The 14346-nt window shown below is 42.7% G+C and overlaps 1 protein-coding gene across 5 annotated transcripts in view; it reads right to left on the reverse strand.

Moving 5' to 3' along the window:
- The window catches only part of LOC121596716, a 79567-nt gene extending 65910 nt beyond the window's left edge, over positions 1-13657 (reverse strand). For 4 of the 5 annotated variants that reach the window (XM_041921906.1, XM_041921904.1, XM_041921905.1 and 1 more), the window contains exons 1-2: positions 13469-13577; positions 11805-12073 (exon numbers count right to left, since the gene is read on the reverse strand). The gene's annotated coding sequence lies outside the window, so the exon portion shown is untranslated. The other variant, XM_041921903.1, reaches the window with a different exon arrangement.
- Between the last annotated feature and the right edge of the window lie 689 nt (positions 13658-14346).

The raw sequence follows: 14346 nt of genomic DNA on the forward strand, positions 1-14346 counted from the left end.
CGTGGCACGTGGTAAATGGGAAACGTTTTCCTTTTCTTGTCTCGTTCGTTTCGCCACGAGTAAAGACTAACGATATGGCATCAAATGGGACCGATCAATGGGCGAGAAAGTACGTATCGCTCCTTTTTTTGGGGGGGAGGGCAGCTTGATTGCTACACCAATCTTTGCTTCTTTCAATATTTGGAATTGTTTGCCAGTGCGTGACTCCTACCCAGTGGGCCCGAGCTCGTCGTTCATTCCCATTTTGGCACCAATGTTCATCAAGTCGATATTTTTCCGGGAAAAAAATGCCACACCCGAGAGAAAATATGTTGAGTTTGATGCTTTAAGGAAAGCGAATCGTGGCAAAAAAATGCTGTAATATCGGATAGCTAACATGGACTGGAGGTATAGTAAATAAAGCTAAGAAGTACTTAAAAATATTGTTCTATCTATCTGAAAGAACTTTAAAGCAGCAATGAAATTTATTTGCAAATTTTTACAAAATTAATGACAATATTAAAACAGTTCAAAAAGGGTAAAATAAGTGCTAAATAAAATTAATACCTAATCATAAACATAACCAACATAAAGCCTAAAAGAAAAGAAAATAAACACCAAAACCACAAAAAATAATATAGAAATTAAATTTTTAATTAAAGAAATGAAAAATATATGCAAAAAAATATGTAAACAAATCGAGTGTACCAATAGTGGCTCTCCTTAAATGCTATTCCTCTACCAAATTTAAAGCAGTCAAGGGATTTATCCTTTAATCATTATCATGTTTTTAATTATTTGGTTAATTTAGTTTAGAATGGATTTTTCATGTTTAATTTCTTTCCAGACCAAGCTGTATCAAGGTATACCAAATTGCTTTTTAGTGTCCACTTTATCAGATAATTAGGCATATTATATCGCCGAGGTTCAAGATTCAAGAAAATTCACTCGAACGTTCATTTTGTTCATTTTGTTTCGGCCGTTTCGAGTTGATGCAGCTTACCGTGCGGCCACATGAAGTGAAATATACAGCGAAATGAATGATTTGACAGGTGAAATATCTGACAGGTACAGCTAAAGGGTTGGGGGAGACACAGCATCCGCTTTCGAAATTCTATTAAAAATGATATCTTCTTAAGCAGAACATTCCCTATATGGAAGAAATTAAGAATTGTTGACTCAAAATTGACGAAGTACTCGACATTGAAGTGACTTCAATGGATTTAGTTACGAATTTGTGCACGTCATTTGTTTACATTGCACATCAGCTGGTTGCTGTGATGCTTTATCCGTCAGATATTTCGCCTGTCAAATAATTCATTTCGCTGTATATTTCACCTCATGTGGTCTCGCGGTTAAATTGATATCCGCAGGACTCCGCACAACATAACACAGAGCGCAACATAATAACTGACAGCTGCCAAACGCTTCATCAAACGCTTCTTTACTGGTAACATGTTTTTAATATCCATAGTAGGCCGCTCATTGCTGGTAGAAAAGCTACCAACCTACTGCGATGACCGACAGTTAATGAAACACTTTACCTCCTTCCGTAAGCGTTTCGTAAAGCGTTTGGCAGCTGTCAGTTGTTATGTTGCGCTCCGTGTTATGCTGTGTATCATATATGTCGATCGAGTAGGCGGATTCGAGTGATTTTCTGCCGACAGCTCAAGCTGTCGGAAAAACGCAAATTCAACCATTAAGTGAATTGTGACCGCTGTCTACATTATTCAACACAAATCTAGTAACACCTTTATCGCTCACATTTAACACACTTATGACCAAAATATCGACATTATGAATTTAAAAGAAGTGTTCAATCAGTTTGTTTACACTTACTCCGTTCACCGGTTGCTTCGACTAACTGTGAAACACGCTGGAACAAGAACAAAAACGTCGACGAAACCTTTATCGATTCGAACGGCGAATATGATACCAAATTTTCTCCCGTTCGATTCTGGGACTTCCGACGGATTCGACGTATATGATCGACCTGATTGTATCGATCTCTTTTCCAAAAATGTGTTTGTCTTGATGAAGAAGCTCGACTGCTGATGCAAAACTTAGAACAGCTTGCCTTAAGGGACATTTCACCTTGAATTAACACGACTGTCACAGTGATGTACTTTTGCCGAAAATTTAGCGAAGAATAATACCATGAAATGGAGCGGCCACAGCTGAACCGGCCCTCAGGTTCAAGCTCCACCGCCTGATCTGACCATTCCTAACGAACCATTTCCAACGCATCGAAACACCCTCCCTTCGTTTCAAGCCCACCATGCATCTCACGGAGAGGCATTGGGTAGGTGTACTTGAATGTTTCATCAACTTCACGAGCTTCACAAATCTTGCGCATCAAAACCGAGCCTCCGCAAGAACAGGTCAGGCCAAACGCCACCCGCTCCTTTCTGCTTGATAGGGTGAAAAGTATCGAAGCCTTTTGGAGCCAAACCCTTTTCCGATCCCTTTTGTTTGTGTTGCTCATTTACGGATCATCCTTGTCTTAATGGGGAGGAATAAAATACGGCAGTCTTGCCCCCTAGCTCTCTCTCTCCCTCCCATCGAAAATTACAACCAAACCATGCCCGATACAAGTTCGATCCCAACGTTCGTAACAACGTGCGCCCATCATCAGCTGTCGATAGCAGCGTGGTGGGTTAGCGGCAGTGAAGAGGAACACAGAGACCCCAAAAAAAGGAACCCTTTCGATTGGAATCGTATTACGTGCGACCCTTTTGGGGCCGTTTTGTACGTTGTATTTTTCATGAGCTGCGCTTCCAGTTCGGTCTGCGTTTGGTTGGTTTCGATTTGTGTTGTAGAGGGGGCTTTTATTCCGTTGCTTTGCTTTTCCCTATTTGCCACTGCCTGCCTGCTTGTCGGTTAGCTATGAATCGAAGGTACAGGGTTTTTTACCCCACACAGTGCACTACCTTGACCACCGCTGTTCACAATATTGCTGAATCGTTCGCACTTCAAACATCAATTGCATTTTTTCTCTTTCTGTGCTCTATCGCTCCTCGATTGTTCCACTGAAGCTCATGAATATTATGCTTGAATTTGAAATGTCCTTTAAAAAAAACCCGGTGAATTTCGAGAAGGAAAGCCTTTCTACTAAATGCTGCGGGTGTGTGTGTGCATAAAAGCAACCCACGCTGTCCAATACTGGTTGGCAAAAGTGCAACACATCGCACATTTTCCGAGCACACCCACATTTCCATACCCGATCACTCTTATCCCATGCTGCTGCTGCTGCTGCTACTGTTTGCAAGTGTACATGCGATCACCACAGTCAGACAACGGTTGAATGAGCTTTTTTACGATCCAGTTTTATAGCGGTCATTACAATTCACGGCACTCTTAGAGTACTCTTCCATCCGGGCCGATAGCCGACCGCTCCAAAAGTATGGACAGGCTTTGTGGAGCCAGTATGTATGTAGGTGCGTGTTTTTTCCTCATATGCAAAAACACACACACACACACAGTTCAATTGATTCTACATTGTTCGTCCGTGCGGTCCGGGCTTTGGGCCAAAAAGGTGTGCCGGAAGAAGGATTTGTGACCACTTGCCCGCTGGCCTGGGTAGCCGGGCAGCCTGCCAAACCAGGGCGACAATACAATTTTATCAAACACTTTTCCCACGTTCAACCGAACGGAAGATGCTTCCTTTTTGATGGTATCAGCAACGGGAAGGTGTAGAAAAAAGCAGCATCCAACTGTGTGTGTGTGTTTGTGTGTGTGTGTGTGTGTGTGTGTGTGTGTGTGTGTGTGTGTGTGTGTGTGTGTGTGTGTGTGTGTGTGTGTGTGTGTGTGTGTGTGTGTGTGTGTGTGTGTGTGTGTGTGTTTGCTAACTTTGCGCCGGGAGATGCGAAACTTCACCCACAAAAAGGGACCCATTCGTGAGTGTATGGTGTGTCCGGGGTTTTTTGGGAGCGTTTTGAACGGTGGACGATTCTGGTCCCGGAATGATAGTGCGGGATGGCGGATAGCAGTAGGGTTAATTTATGTAAGAGGATGAGGCAGGACTCATAAAATGCTCGAACCGTTGCACGTAGTATTCGGGAGAATATTTACATGTTTATTGCGTTTCGATTCCTTTTAATCGATTTGCATTTCTTTGTGAAGTTTTTGCGAAACTTCCCCCCCCCCCCCCAGCTGCTTCTGCATTTTAAAATAAGTCAATCAAAAAAGGTCGTTGTAGCAGGGAAACCACTCACAAGCATGAGGTGAAGTAGTATGTAAGATTTTATATTTTTAGCAACAACTGAATAAATAATATTAAGCGTTTTTAAGTGTTTTAGAACGATTGTTGGGTATGGATTTTATTTATTATTAGCATTAATTAGCAATACATTAAGTTTTCTCTTCATTAATTTTCCGCTATTTTAATAAATTATTGGCAAATAAGATTCAAGACTGATCTGTAATGAGTCTCTAGTGTGGTTGGTATGAAGGATTTGCTAGATGTGGCTCCATTTACATACCTTTTTCATAAAGATTAAGCACCATTTACGGCCCCAATCTAAGTAAAAAGATGTAAAATAATGCATGGCGTCTTCGAGAAAAATTGCTTCATGTAAAGTAAAAAACCTTGATATCAATGGACAGCTAAGACTATGCATTGTAACTAGAGGCGGATTTATCTGTCTTGGGGCCCTAAGCGGGGAATCGAAATGAGGCCTCTAGTTTCCTCAATAGTCCCCAAAATTAGATTGTATTTTTAAGGAATATGTTTTTAAGAATACCAAATACATATTCCTGAATTCGTTAAAGATTAATTTCGTTCTGTCGTCTTATATGGCAGTTAGTACACTATTTTAATGATACTGTCTATAGTCTTCGTGTAATCAGGCTTACATATTTTGCATATTTTAATGTTGTCCATCTTCGTTGTTTCCGGTAGTGCAAATTTATTCAAAACTAACCAGTGTTTAATATGTAAATGAATCAACAGTATACCTTAATTCAGTTGCCCTGCCCTTAACCGATTTAATGACTACATCCTGACAATCGGTCTTGTACATCTAAAAGGCATATTTAGGAAGCTTAACAACAAAATTGAATGTTACTCATTTGTACTTTTGTAGCTTTAGAGCAGAGTTTGCAATTCATTTGTTTGCTCTATCATGTAAATGAGATGTGAAAGTCACTACACAAAGTTTGTGTGCATTCCTGTTTCACAGATTCATAAAAATTGCCTGTAATGCAAATGACCGACAATAATTATCCTGTACTTGCGTATTTTTAGACATCCCAGGAGCTTCTTTATAATTTATTGTCATGAGAGGTTTTATTGCTAAATAAGCGAAAGAGTGCGAAAGTGTGTAAAGTTTGTCTAGGCCTTCAACCATTATCTCCAAAGTTCGTAACATCTTTTGATGGCGATAAACGTTATCAACACATTCCACACACTTACTTGTAAGAGTGTACTACTTTGAGATGTTACATACCTGCCCATGCTGTTAAGTAAACATTGCATTACAATTCGCACTCAATACAGATTTTCGGGACCGAGGAACAGTTCCAGGTTACAATTATGACCATTTTATCCTAGCACGTTAAACTGGTGACCTTTGAATGATTCTCACACTACTAACACATAACATTTCATTGAGACGTTGGGAACCAACCGACAGTTACCAATAAATGGATCAAGTGTCTGATCAATCAACGGTGACAAACAGAGGAAGATAATGAGAACCCAGCAACAACCCGCATGTTAGTTACGACTGCCAATCTCTCAGCCCGCATATCCGTAAATATATTGCACCAAAGAAAGGAAACCATCCACCTAAAGACAATGCCCAAAATAATTCATCCTGTCCTGTCAATCAAGCTTTTGCTGTAATACTCACACCATGGGACGCCGCCCACATGCACAGAAATCCAATGAGCCGTAGAAAACGGTCCTCCTGCATTAGAATAGAAACGTTTTCGAGGAAATTGCACTACTTCACTCGGTTCAATGGGACAACGGTTCAGAACGAATCTCTTTTTTCATCCACATAAGCATTGCAAAGCATTCAGCTAGCATGTTTGAAGGACTACTTAGAACTACCTAATTATAAACAGCTCGACAGGATACGTCATGAGTCACGAAAATCCTTTCTAAGAACCACACCATCGGTGGATCATTAAATCATTTGTACTGTCCACGGTTTAAAGTTTTCAGACACACCGCTCAAATGTCAACGGAACGAATCGATCGAACCGTTTCAAATGTCGCCTAACACATCAATGACGCAATTCGTAGGGAATCAAAACAACAGTGCTTGACGTAATTGATGACGAGTGGTGCACTGAAATGGATGGCTAGTTGTTTAGCTGTGGTTCCAATTTAATTCTAAAATTACAGCCCCCGTCCTTCACCGTTGACCAGCAAAAACGATAATGAAGGAACGGATTCATTTTCCTTTCCCAGCGGCTAAAAACAGAAATAATTGCACCGATTATGCTTTAAGCCCTCGAAACGTTACCAACTGGTACCGAAAGGCACTGTTCGACGGTTATACGTGTGGTCCAAATAGCAGGAATGCTCAGGTGCTACTTCAATTCACTCGCAAAAAGGGTACGATGACGACCTGGAGTTTCTCCAGAAGTTGATATATCCTGGTGGTACACATTTCTCCACAAAATTTTGCCCGCATTCCACGAAGCAGCAGACAGATTGTGCCATGAATTTTCATGAACCAAAGGCCACTTAACGCATTACGCCGGGGTGGAATGGACGGGGGCCGTCCTGTTTACGTCCTTACTGTCTTAGAGATAATGGTCTGCCGGGAAAATGTTGTTTCACGGGAAATCACAAGCTCGGTCAACATTCCGCAGCGCAATAAGGTTTGCGTAGGGCGTGCTAATTATTCCACCACAGCGAGCGTCGTTCGTTTGCACATCTCGTGCCGTCGTCCGGCATGCATGGCAGCCCTGCCGCCACACCGGGGCAGTGTTGTGCGCGACATACTTCCGAAAATTTAGTCAATTACTCATTCATTAGTGACCCATTTCTAAATCAATAGCTGCTGGAGCTGGGGCAAACACAAACACTACCGCGGACGACACCGGTGGCCCAAATCTTGGCGCTCCCTCCCGTGCCCGGCACAGTGCAGTAATGCCGATTGCCGTTTGTGCGTTGCGTGCTGTGTGCAGTTCGGCATGAAATGGCGGTACATAATGGGCAATAGATTGCAAATTAATGGCAAAAGGATGCGAAAGCACTGCTGAATAAATCATCTGCCCGCGGGCTCATTGCTGCTCACACGCCGTGCGCTGAGGATTGACAGTTGCCACGGTTTGCTGCTGTCAAGCATCAATCAATGCACTCTAATTAAAATCACATCAGAACGATGCTTTCCGAATTGAGTGCAGCATTCCAAGTAGACTTGCCTGTGATAGTTTATTTGTTAAATTTGTGCGGTTGATAAAGAATTTAATAATACTGTTTTATTGTATCTACCCTTCGATGCTGTGCTATGTGGCGCTCAGTAACTGTTTTGGTAAGAACACTGGTATGGAACCTAGTTATTTAAAGAGCTTCGGTGCTAATCCAGGAAACCAATGTTTTCACTAGAAAAGTCTATATTTCTAGACCTGGTTTCCTGTTACTGTCTTTCAATTATTTTTCACTACAAGTTTCAATCGGACGACGCATGACTAGTGTCCGTCCGTGTCGAATAGTGTGTTGTCTGCTCTCCTAATATCAGTCCATCAATGTCCTTAAATTACATTATGATTAATGATTTCAATTGAATTTTTATAAGTTGTTGTTAAATAAGTTATCTTCCTAACAAGTACCATAAGCCTATCCAGGGCTATATTTCCCAACAACCTCGTAGATTGTTACCAAAATGAATGACATTTAATGTTAGTAATAAAGAAATCTATCAATTTCCTTGTAAAGTTAATTGCTAACCTCTGCTTGCATGTTCCGTAGATCTTCTCAAACTGAAAGCGTCCGATTGGAAACACATTGATCGGACAGACACATGCTACAAACTAAACAATCGATCCATTCATCCATCTTCTTAGTAAAACTATTCTCGATGTTCATGCTTTCCTCTTTCCTTTGCCATTTTGTTTGTTTGTAATTACGATCTGTATCCTTGTTGTCATTATTTTTGTTATTTAATTTAAGAACACACACATAATTAAGCTTTCGTAGTACTCATAGAACTAACACAAGACTTAAAACATAAATGAATTTAAAGTGTAAGTACTACGGTTGCCACTGCCATTGCCCATATTTACCGCTGGTAGCGGAAAACTTCTTCATTTGACACAAACCAACCAAACTCACCTGCTCCACAACACACACACACACATACAGAGACACAGAAAGCAAGGAATCTATTTTCAGGACTCCATTAAATAATCAACCACACCATCAAGCCGAACACGTGTTAAACGGAACACATTCTTACACTCTCATAAATTAAGCCTCGTATGCATAATTCATACATCGCGCAACCACTCGGGTGCGATGACACTCTCACGGCCTCTCTCTCTCTCTCCCTCTCTCCCTCTCTTTGCCCTTCCATTAACTATGACGCATTTTTTAGACCATTTTCATCGTCCTAAGCGCTTCATTTTTCACAATCTGTTATGCTATCGCGCATGGACGAGCGTCATTGGCTTGACAGGTCAGCTGGGGATGAACGATAAGCAAACAGGCATTTAACATTACCAAAACCGAATCCCCATGGTTTATCAGGTAGAAATTAATTTGATACACCAACCCACGCTTTGGTTAACTGAACTGTGAAATTCAGCAAAATTCAATATTGTTATTTTTGGACGCAAACACGGGCGTCACAGCAATCAATTGCAATCTTGATTGCATCATTGCATCCATATTGCGCTCACTGAACACTGATTTATCGCTGCATCCGTTGCAATGCTGATTAGAGAGTATGGGATGGGTCGGTAGGGGGGAAAAACTCGGAACACCAATCGCAATAGCTAACATTTTCCACTGCACTGGCTCCAGCAAACGTAAAACCCTCGGTGACATGGTGATGGCGAACGAGGCGAAAGTTTGCACGATTATCGATATGCAGCTGCATTTATCGCTCATCCGTGTTGAGTTCGAATGAAAACAGTGCTTAAAAACAAACACCTTTTTGCACATCAAAGAGCGTACTTCTTGCTGCACAGACACAGCTTAATGCTTTACTGCCCGATCAGCTCTTACAGCCAATGTAACACGTCCGCGTTCAAGGAATGTTTCCGTCGAGCGAACGCGAATCATTTACGCGAAACGGTATGCTAAACGGGAATTTAATTACAATTGCTAATCCAACCGTGTTCCTTCTGGAAGGGCTTTGATATCCTTCAGCCGCCCACTGCTGGCCCAATGTTGACTCATCGCACGTGGCTACCGCCGATACGCTTCGTGGCTGGAATGATGGTATTGGTGGCTCCCTCTCTGTCTCTCGGTGGCCAATTCAGGCGCTGATTGGCGCTTAATGGCGTTATCTTGCAACTGATCGGTGAAATTATTCCCGTGCCGAGAACGCGCTGGACGGTTGGGAGGGACGCGCTTTTGTGAGCTGCTGGAAGATAATTTGCATCTGACAACGCGCTTGCCTGTATTATCGGGGCTGATGATGCAGCTATTAAATTTATTAGCCGCACGCATAATGGATTAATGAGCGACTGTGTCGGCTGGGAGATCTCGCTCGATATCGCTCCTCAGCACGCTGTAAATTGCATGAATATTTAATGGACAATGTGTTGTTTTTGTTTCATTAACTAGGTGAGATTAATCGGTGTTTTCGTGCGTCTATTATCGCACTTTGTTGACACTTGCACGCAGAAATTGTTATCAACGATAATATACATTAAAATAAATTAACCATAGCTGTGATTTTGTTTGAAGTGCTGTTAGCCTATGGATAAAGGTAGATGAAAATGAGTAGATGGTATGAAAAGAAAAAAAATATACCAACATTTGACTTTTAAATGATCGGTTTACTACCATTAGCGCGTTGAATTCATGTCGCGTTTGAACCGTCGTTGTCTGTTCTGCATAATGTTAATTGCATGCCAAAGGTATCATTGGATTTTTAATGCATTCTTATTCAAAAGTGTAAACATTTGCAATGATAATTTAATGACATCACGAGGAATTCCCCTGATCTACGTTAATAGCTTTACCTTAGCTCTTTTCTCTGGAGATAACATTCAACAACTGCATGTATTGATCTAAAATTCCACGAACTAAAACAATGGAACAGCTGGTCTGAAGGACGCTACCAAACAGTTAGCATCATACTGGAAGCTGCATGGCTCATCCGGTACTTGTAGCTTCAATTCACATCTGTAGAAAGGTTAGAACATGGAATGACTGATTCCGTCAATCCAATAGTGCTGCCGAGTCTGTGAGTGTATGTCTTGCCTTTCAGCTGCTGCATCAAGCGAAAGGTACACATCCAAGGCCAGGAGCCTTTTTGTACCCCGTCGTACGGTAAAAGAGTACTTTAAGAGTATGGACATTCCTATCGAAAAGTGTTCAGTGTTGGCCGTATTGGCGCAGTAGACAAATTCCGAGAAAAATGTGTTAAGTGGGTAGCCCAATTTAATCGACTAAAATTGGCAGAGTACAATGTTCTTAATATGCTGAGTAGTGCTCCAATTACGTGGACAAGAAGTAGGACGACGCAAGTGACTGTTGACAAATGAATAGCCTTTTCCAGTAGGTGTAGCATTAACGTATGTTAAGAACACTATATTCCTTGCAAAAGTGATTAAAATTTAAGAAGTTTTGTGGTTTGGTGGGATTCTCACTCCTTCAACTGGAAGAATTTACACAAGAATTTGTTGTGATGTTCTCTTCACAGTTCATCTTGATAACAGTTTGTTGGCTATTCATTTTATTTCTTGGAACAGCTTTGAGCGTATACACTTAGATAAGGCTTCAATCGATGTTACCGCAACATTGCCTTAAGTGTATCGATTTTGCTCTGCAGGCTAGCTTTGAAAACACGCATAAGTCACGTTGTGTGCTTTAAAAACGCGTTTTAATGGGCCAGTTTTTCGTGAAACTTAATTATGACCTCAACTGTGGCAGTTTTGTCCATTTAATCAGTGGTGTACGATCAATTGTTTGGCTTCCAATGGTCCGATTATGGTATTGTTGGACATTTTGGCTAGAATATGACAGACAAAGTATGATAACATAATCGATACTTAGAAATATTACCTATGAAATGGCATCAAAAATTGAATTCTAGCATAAAGTAAGCCACTGTATCTACTATTTCTATTTGGCGTAACGTCCTCCGCGGAATTGCCGGTCTATAAAGGCTTTCGTGACATAATTCAATAGCACGCAGCTGGATAGTCAATCCTTGATACGAGGGGACGGTACATTCTAGGCTTGAACCCATAACGAGCTTGTTATTAAGTCGCTAGATTTAACGACTGTACTACGGGACCGCTCCAATATATGTCTGTACTGTATATGTCTCCCTTATACTTATATATTAAGGATTTATTTTGTCTAATTCTTTGCTATAACGACTACGTGATCATACCTGCTTTAAGACTTATCACTGCCTCACCAAACGGTATTTGTTAAGGGTGACTCATTTGGCTGGGAGCTGAACCTAGTGACAGTTCCTAATTTGTACGTGCGCGCATGTTTATCGAATAGATCACCAGTCAGCGACTCATGTATTATTTCAGAGAATCTTACGACAAAACACAATCAATACTAAAATTTTGAAAGAGTGCCCAATAACCTCTTAATGTTTGAAAAATTCCATTCAAATTTCTAACCCCCAAAAATGTGTAAAATATTCCGATTTGTACATGCGCAGAAAAATACTTACCTTTAAGGGACGAATCGCTCCAGCACACCACAGGCTCAAACACGTTCAACCGTTCCGAATACCATGTCACACACGCACACACACACACACCTTATTTAACACTTCATTCAATACCGTTCAAACCAAAACTATCGTCACGCCGCAACGGAGTGTTTTATAACATGTATAATCCTCACACTCACACGCGCCAAGGGGCTAAATCACCCGCTGCTAAACAAACGCCAACACCTTCACGCACGTGACGCACCTTTTGTCTTGAAGCTGAAACACTGAAAACAAACAGAGAATGGAAAAGGTAAAAAAACGTTTCCAGCACACAAAAAAAGGACTCTTGATTGCACAATTTCCTTCCGATCCAAACACCGAAAGCACGCGCACGTATCACCTCGCCACCGATCACGCTTATACCCACACACACACACACACACACACACACACACACACACACACACTTCTCCCAAAACCAGTGGTTGTCATTTGATTTTGTTTCAAATCACGCACCAACGCTACTGTGTCGCGTTGACGACGACGATGACGACGACGACGACGAGGCTGTATCGTGCCGGGATTATTAATAAACTTGGCATACCCTCTAATGCCCTTTTTTTCACTCACATCGTCGCGCCAGTTCTGAAGATGTGCTTCCAAAAAAATATGCCCCTCCACACTTGCCCTTCGTTGCTTTTCCTCTGCTTCGCCACCGGAACCAGCGTCCACGTGAGAAGGTTCACCCGTTTCATGCAAAAAATAAAACGCAGCCTACTTAGCAGGAAGCACTGCACAGCACAGTGGCGCGTCCGCATCCGCACTACGCATATTAATCCCAGGCGTTGCATACCCCGTGTCCCCGTACGCAGAGCGCAGATGAGAAGCGAGAAAGTTATCTTAATTTTCCCAATTTGTCACCCAACTGTTGCCAACGGGTCGGAACGGGTTGTTCGCCGGCATTTGCCTTCTCGGTGCGGTAATATCTTTTCCCAAATTTGACACACTCACTACGCACAGATACACGCACACACCGACACGCACACACACACGAGACGTATGACACCGGTATCGTCGTCATCTGTCTTGCTTCACTCAACGCAAGGGTTACTCTAGGACTGGGCGAAGGCACCGGGTAAGACCATTTTCCACGATCAAACTTTTACACATCGTTTTTGATACCCCTTTTTTTCTTCTTCTCTTTTCACTTCCTTTGCTTAAGATACTTGGTAATCCTCCTCCTCCTCCTCTTCCACCACCACGACCTGCTGCGCGAGACCCTGGAGCGCCACACGAGAGTGATGGATTGCAGCCAGTTGAGCGAGATAGTTTTGGACCCGTCAGTCTTAAGATATTAGCATATCAGCTGCGAGAAACGGGGCAAACGGGTTGGAACCTAGGGGTTGGAAAATTATGTTTCCTTCCGCCCCGGGACCGTACGATCGTGCTGCTGCTGCTGCTGCTGCTGCTGCCACTCATATGTAACCGATTTCTTCCACCAATTGCTTTGCCTTTACCGGCACGTTCGGTCACGTACAAGTATCCACGACACGACAAGAACGTATCGCATATGGATAATGACACTCTCTCTCTCTCGTAGGGTCGCACGGAACATCTTGGGTGCCTTAATCAGGCATTACAGCCCTTACCGCCCCGTTTGTAACTTTGACTGCACATACCCTACAATACACTCGACACTGGATTATACACTTGTCGGAGCTCTTGTTCCACCAGCAATCCACGTGGCGGCGACGACGACGAGTTCTTCGTTCGCTTCGGGCGATTCGAGCTTACCCAATGTGTGCTACACTGTTCACCGCTGTTGGAGTCCCGATGTATCCCGTACCGAAGCCATCCACCGACTGGCGGGCCTGTTGGCAGAACCGTATCCCTCGAACCGGTACCACCGTTGTTCACCCTTGCCAACCGCACCACCAAGGAACGCGGGAAGGTTTGTGTACGTACACGGATGAACACATTCGGTGGTGCTGCACATGCGCACACTGGCTTTACCCTCCCCTAGCTGGTTGCCTATGGCGGGGAAACTGTACATCGTCAACATCGACAGCATCGAACGCAATCGAACGCGCGCGGGAGGACTGCTTTCAATCAGATGCTATCGGATACCTTCTCCGATCATGAGGGTGCTGTGTTTGCCAGGGGTTTCTTTCCGCTTCATCTTCCCCCTTTTCCACGTGTGTGTGTGTTGATTGGGATGTCTTAATATTTTTAAAACGCACCGATCGTTTATCGCCTCACTCACAATCTTAACGAAAGACATGTACAGCAGACAAAATGTGCGGGTTCAGGAAATGGTCAGCATGGTTTTGAGGAGGGTTTTCATGCTGCTGCTGCTGCTGCCGCTGTATGCCGGCTAGGGGAAAGGATGTTTGCTGTTCAAGTTCGAAAGCGGAGAGGCAAAACATCGCACGAGGAGAAGCAGTGTTTTTTGAATGCAGATTAAACGGCTCAAATCTGTGGCCTCGGAGTCGGTTGTAACTGGCAATCAGTGCTGTAACTTTGATTGAAATGGGAGAAGAAACAAGAAATATGTCTT

This window comes from Anopheles merus, chromosome 3R (assembly GCF_017562075.2).
Source record: "Anopheles merus strain MAF chromosome 3R, AmerM5.1, whole genome shotgun sequence".
In the NCBI taxonomy this organism is placed as follows: Eukaryota; Metazoa; Arthropoda; class Insecta; order Diptera; family Culicidae; genus Anopheles; species Anopheles merus.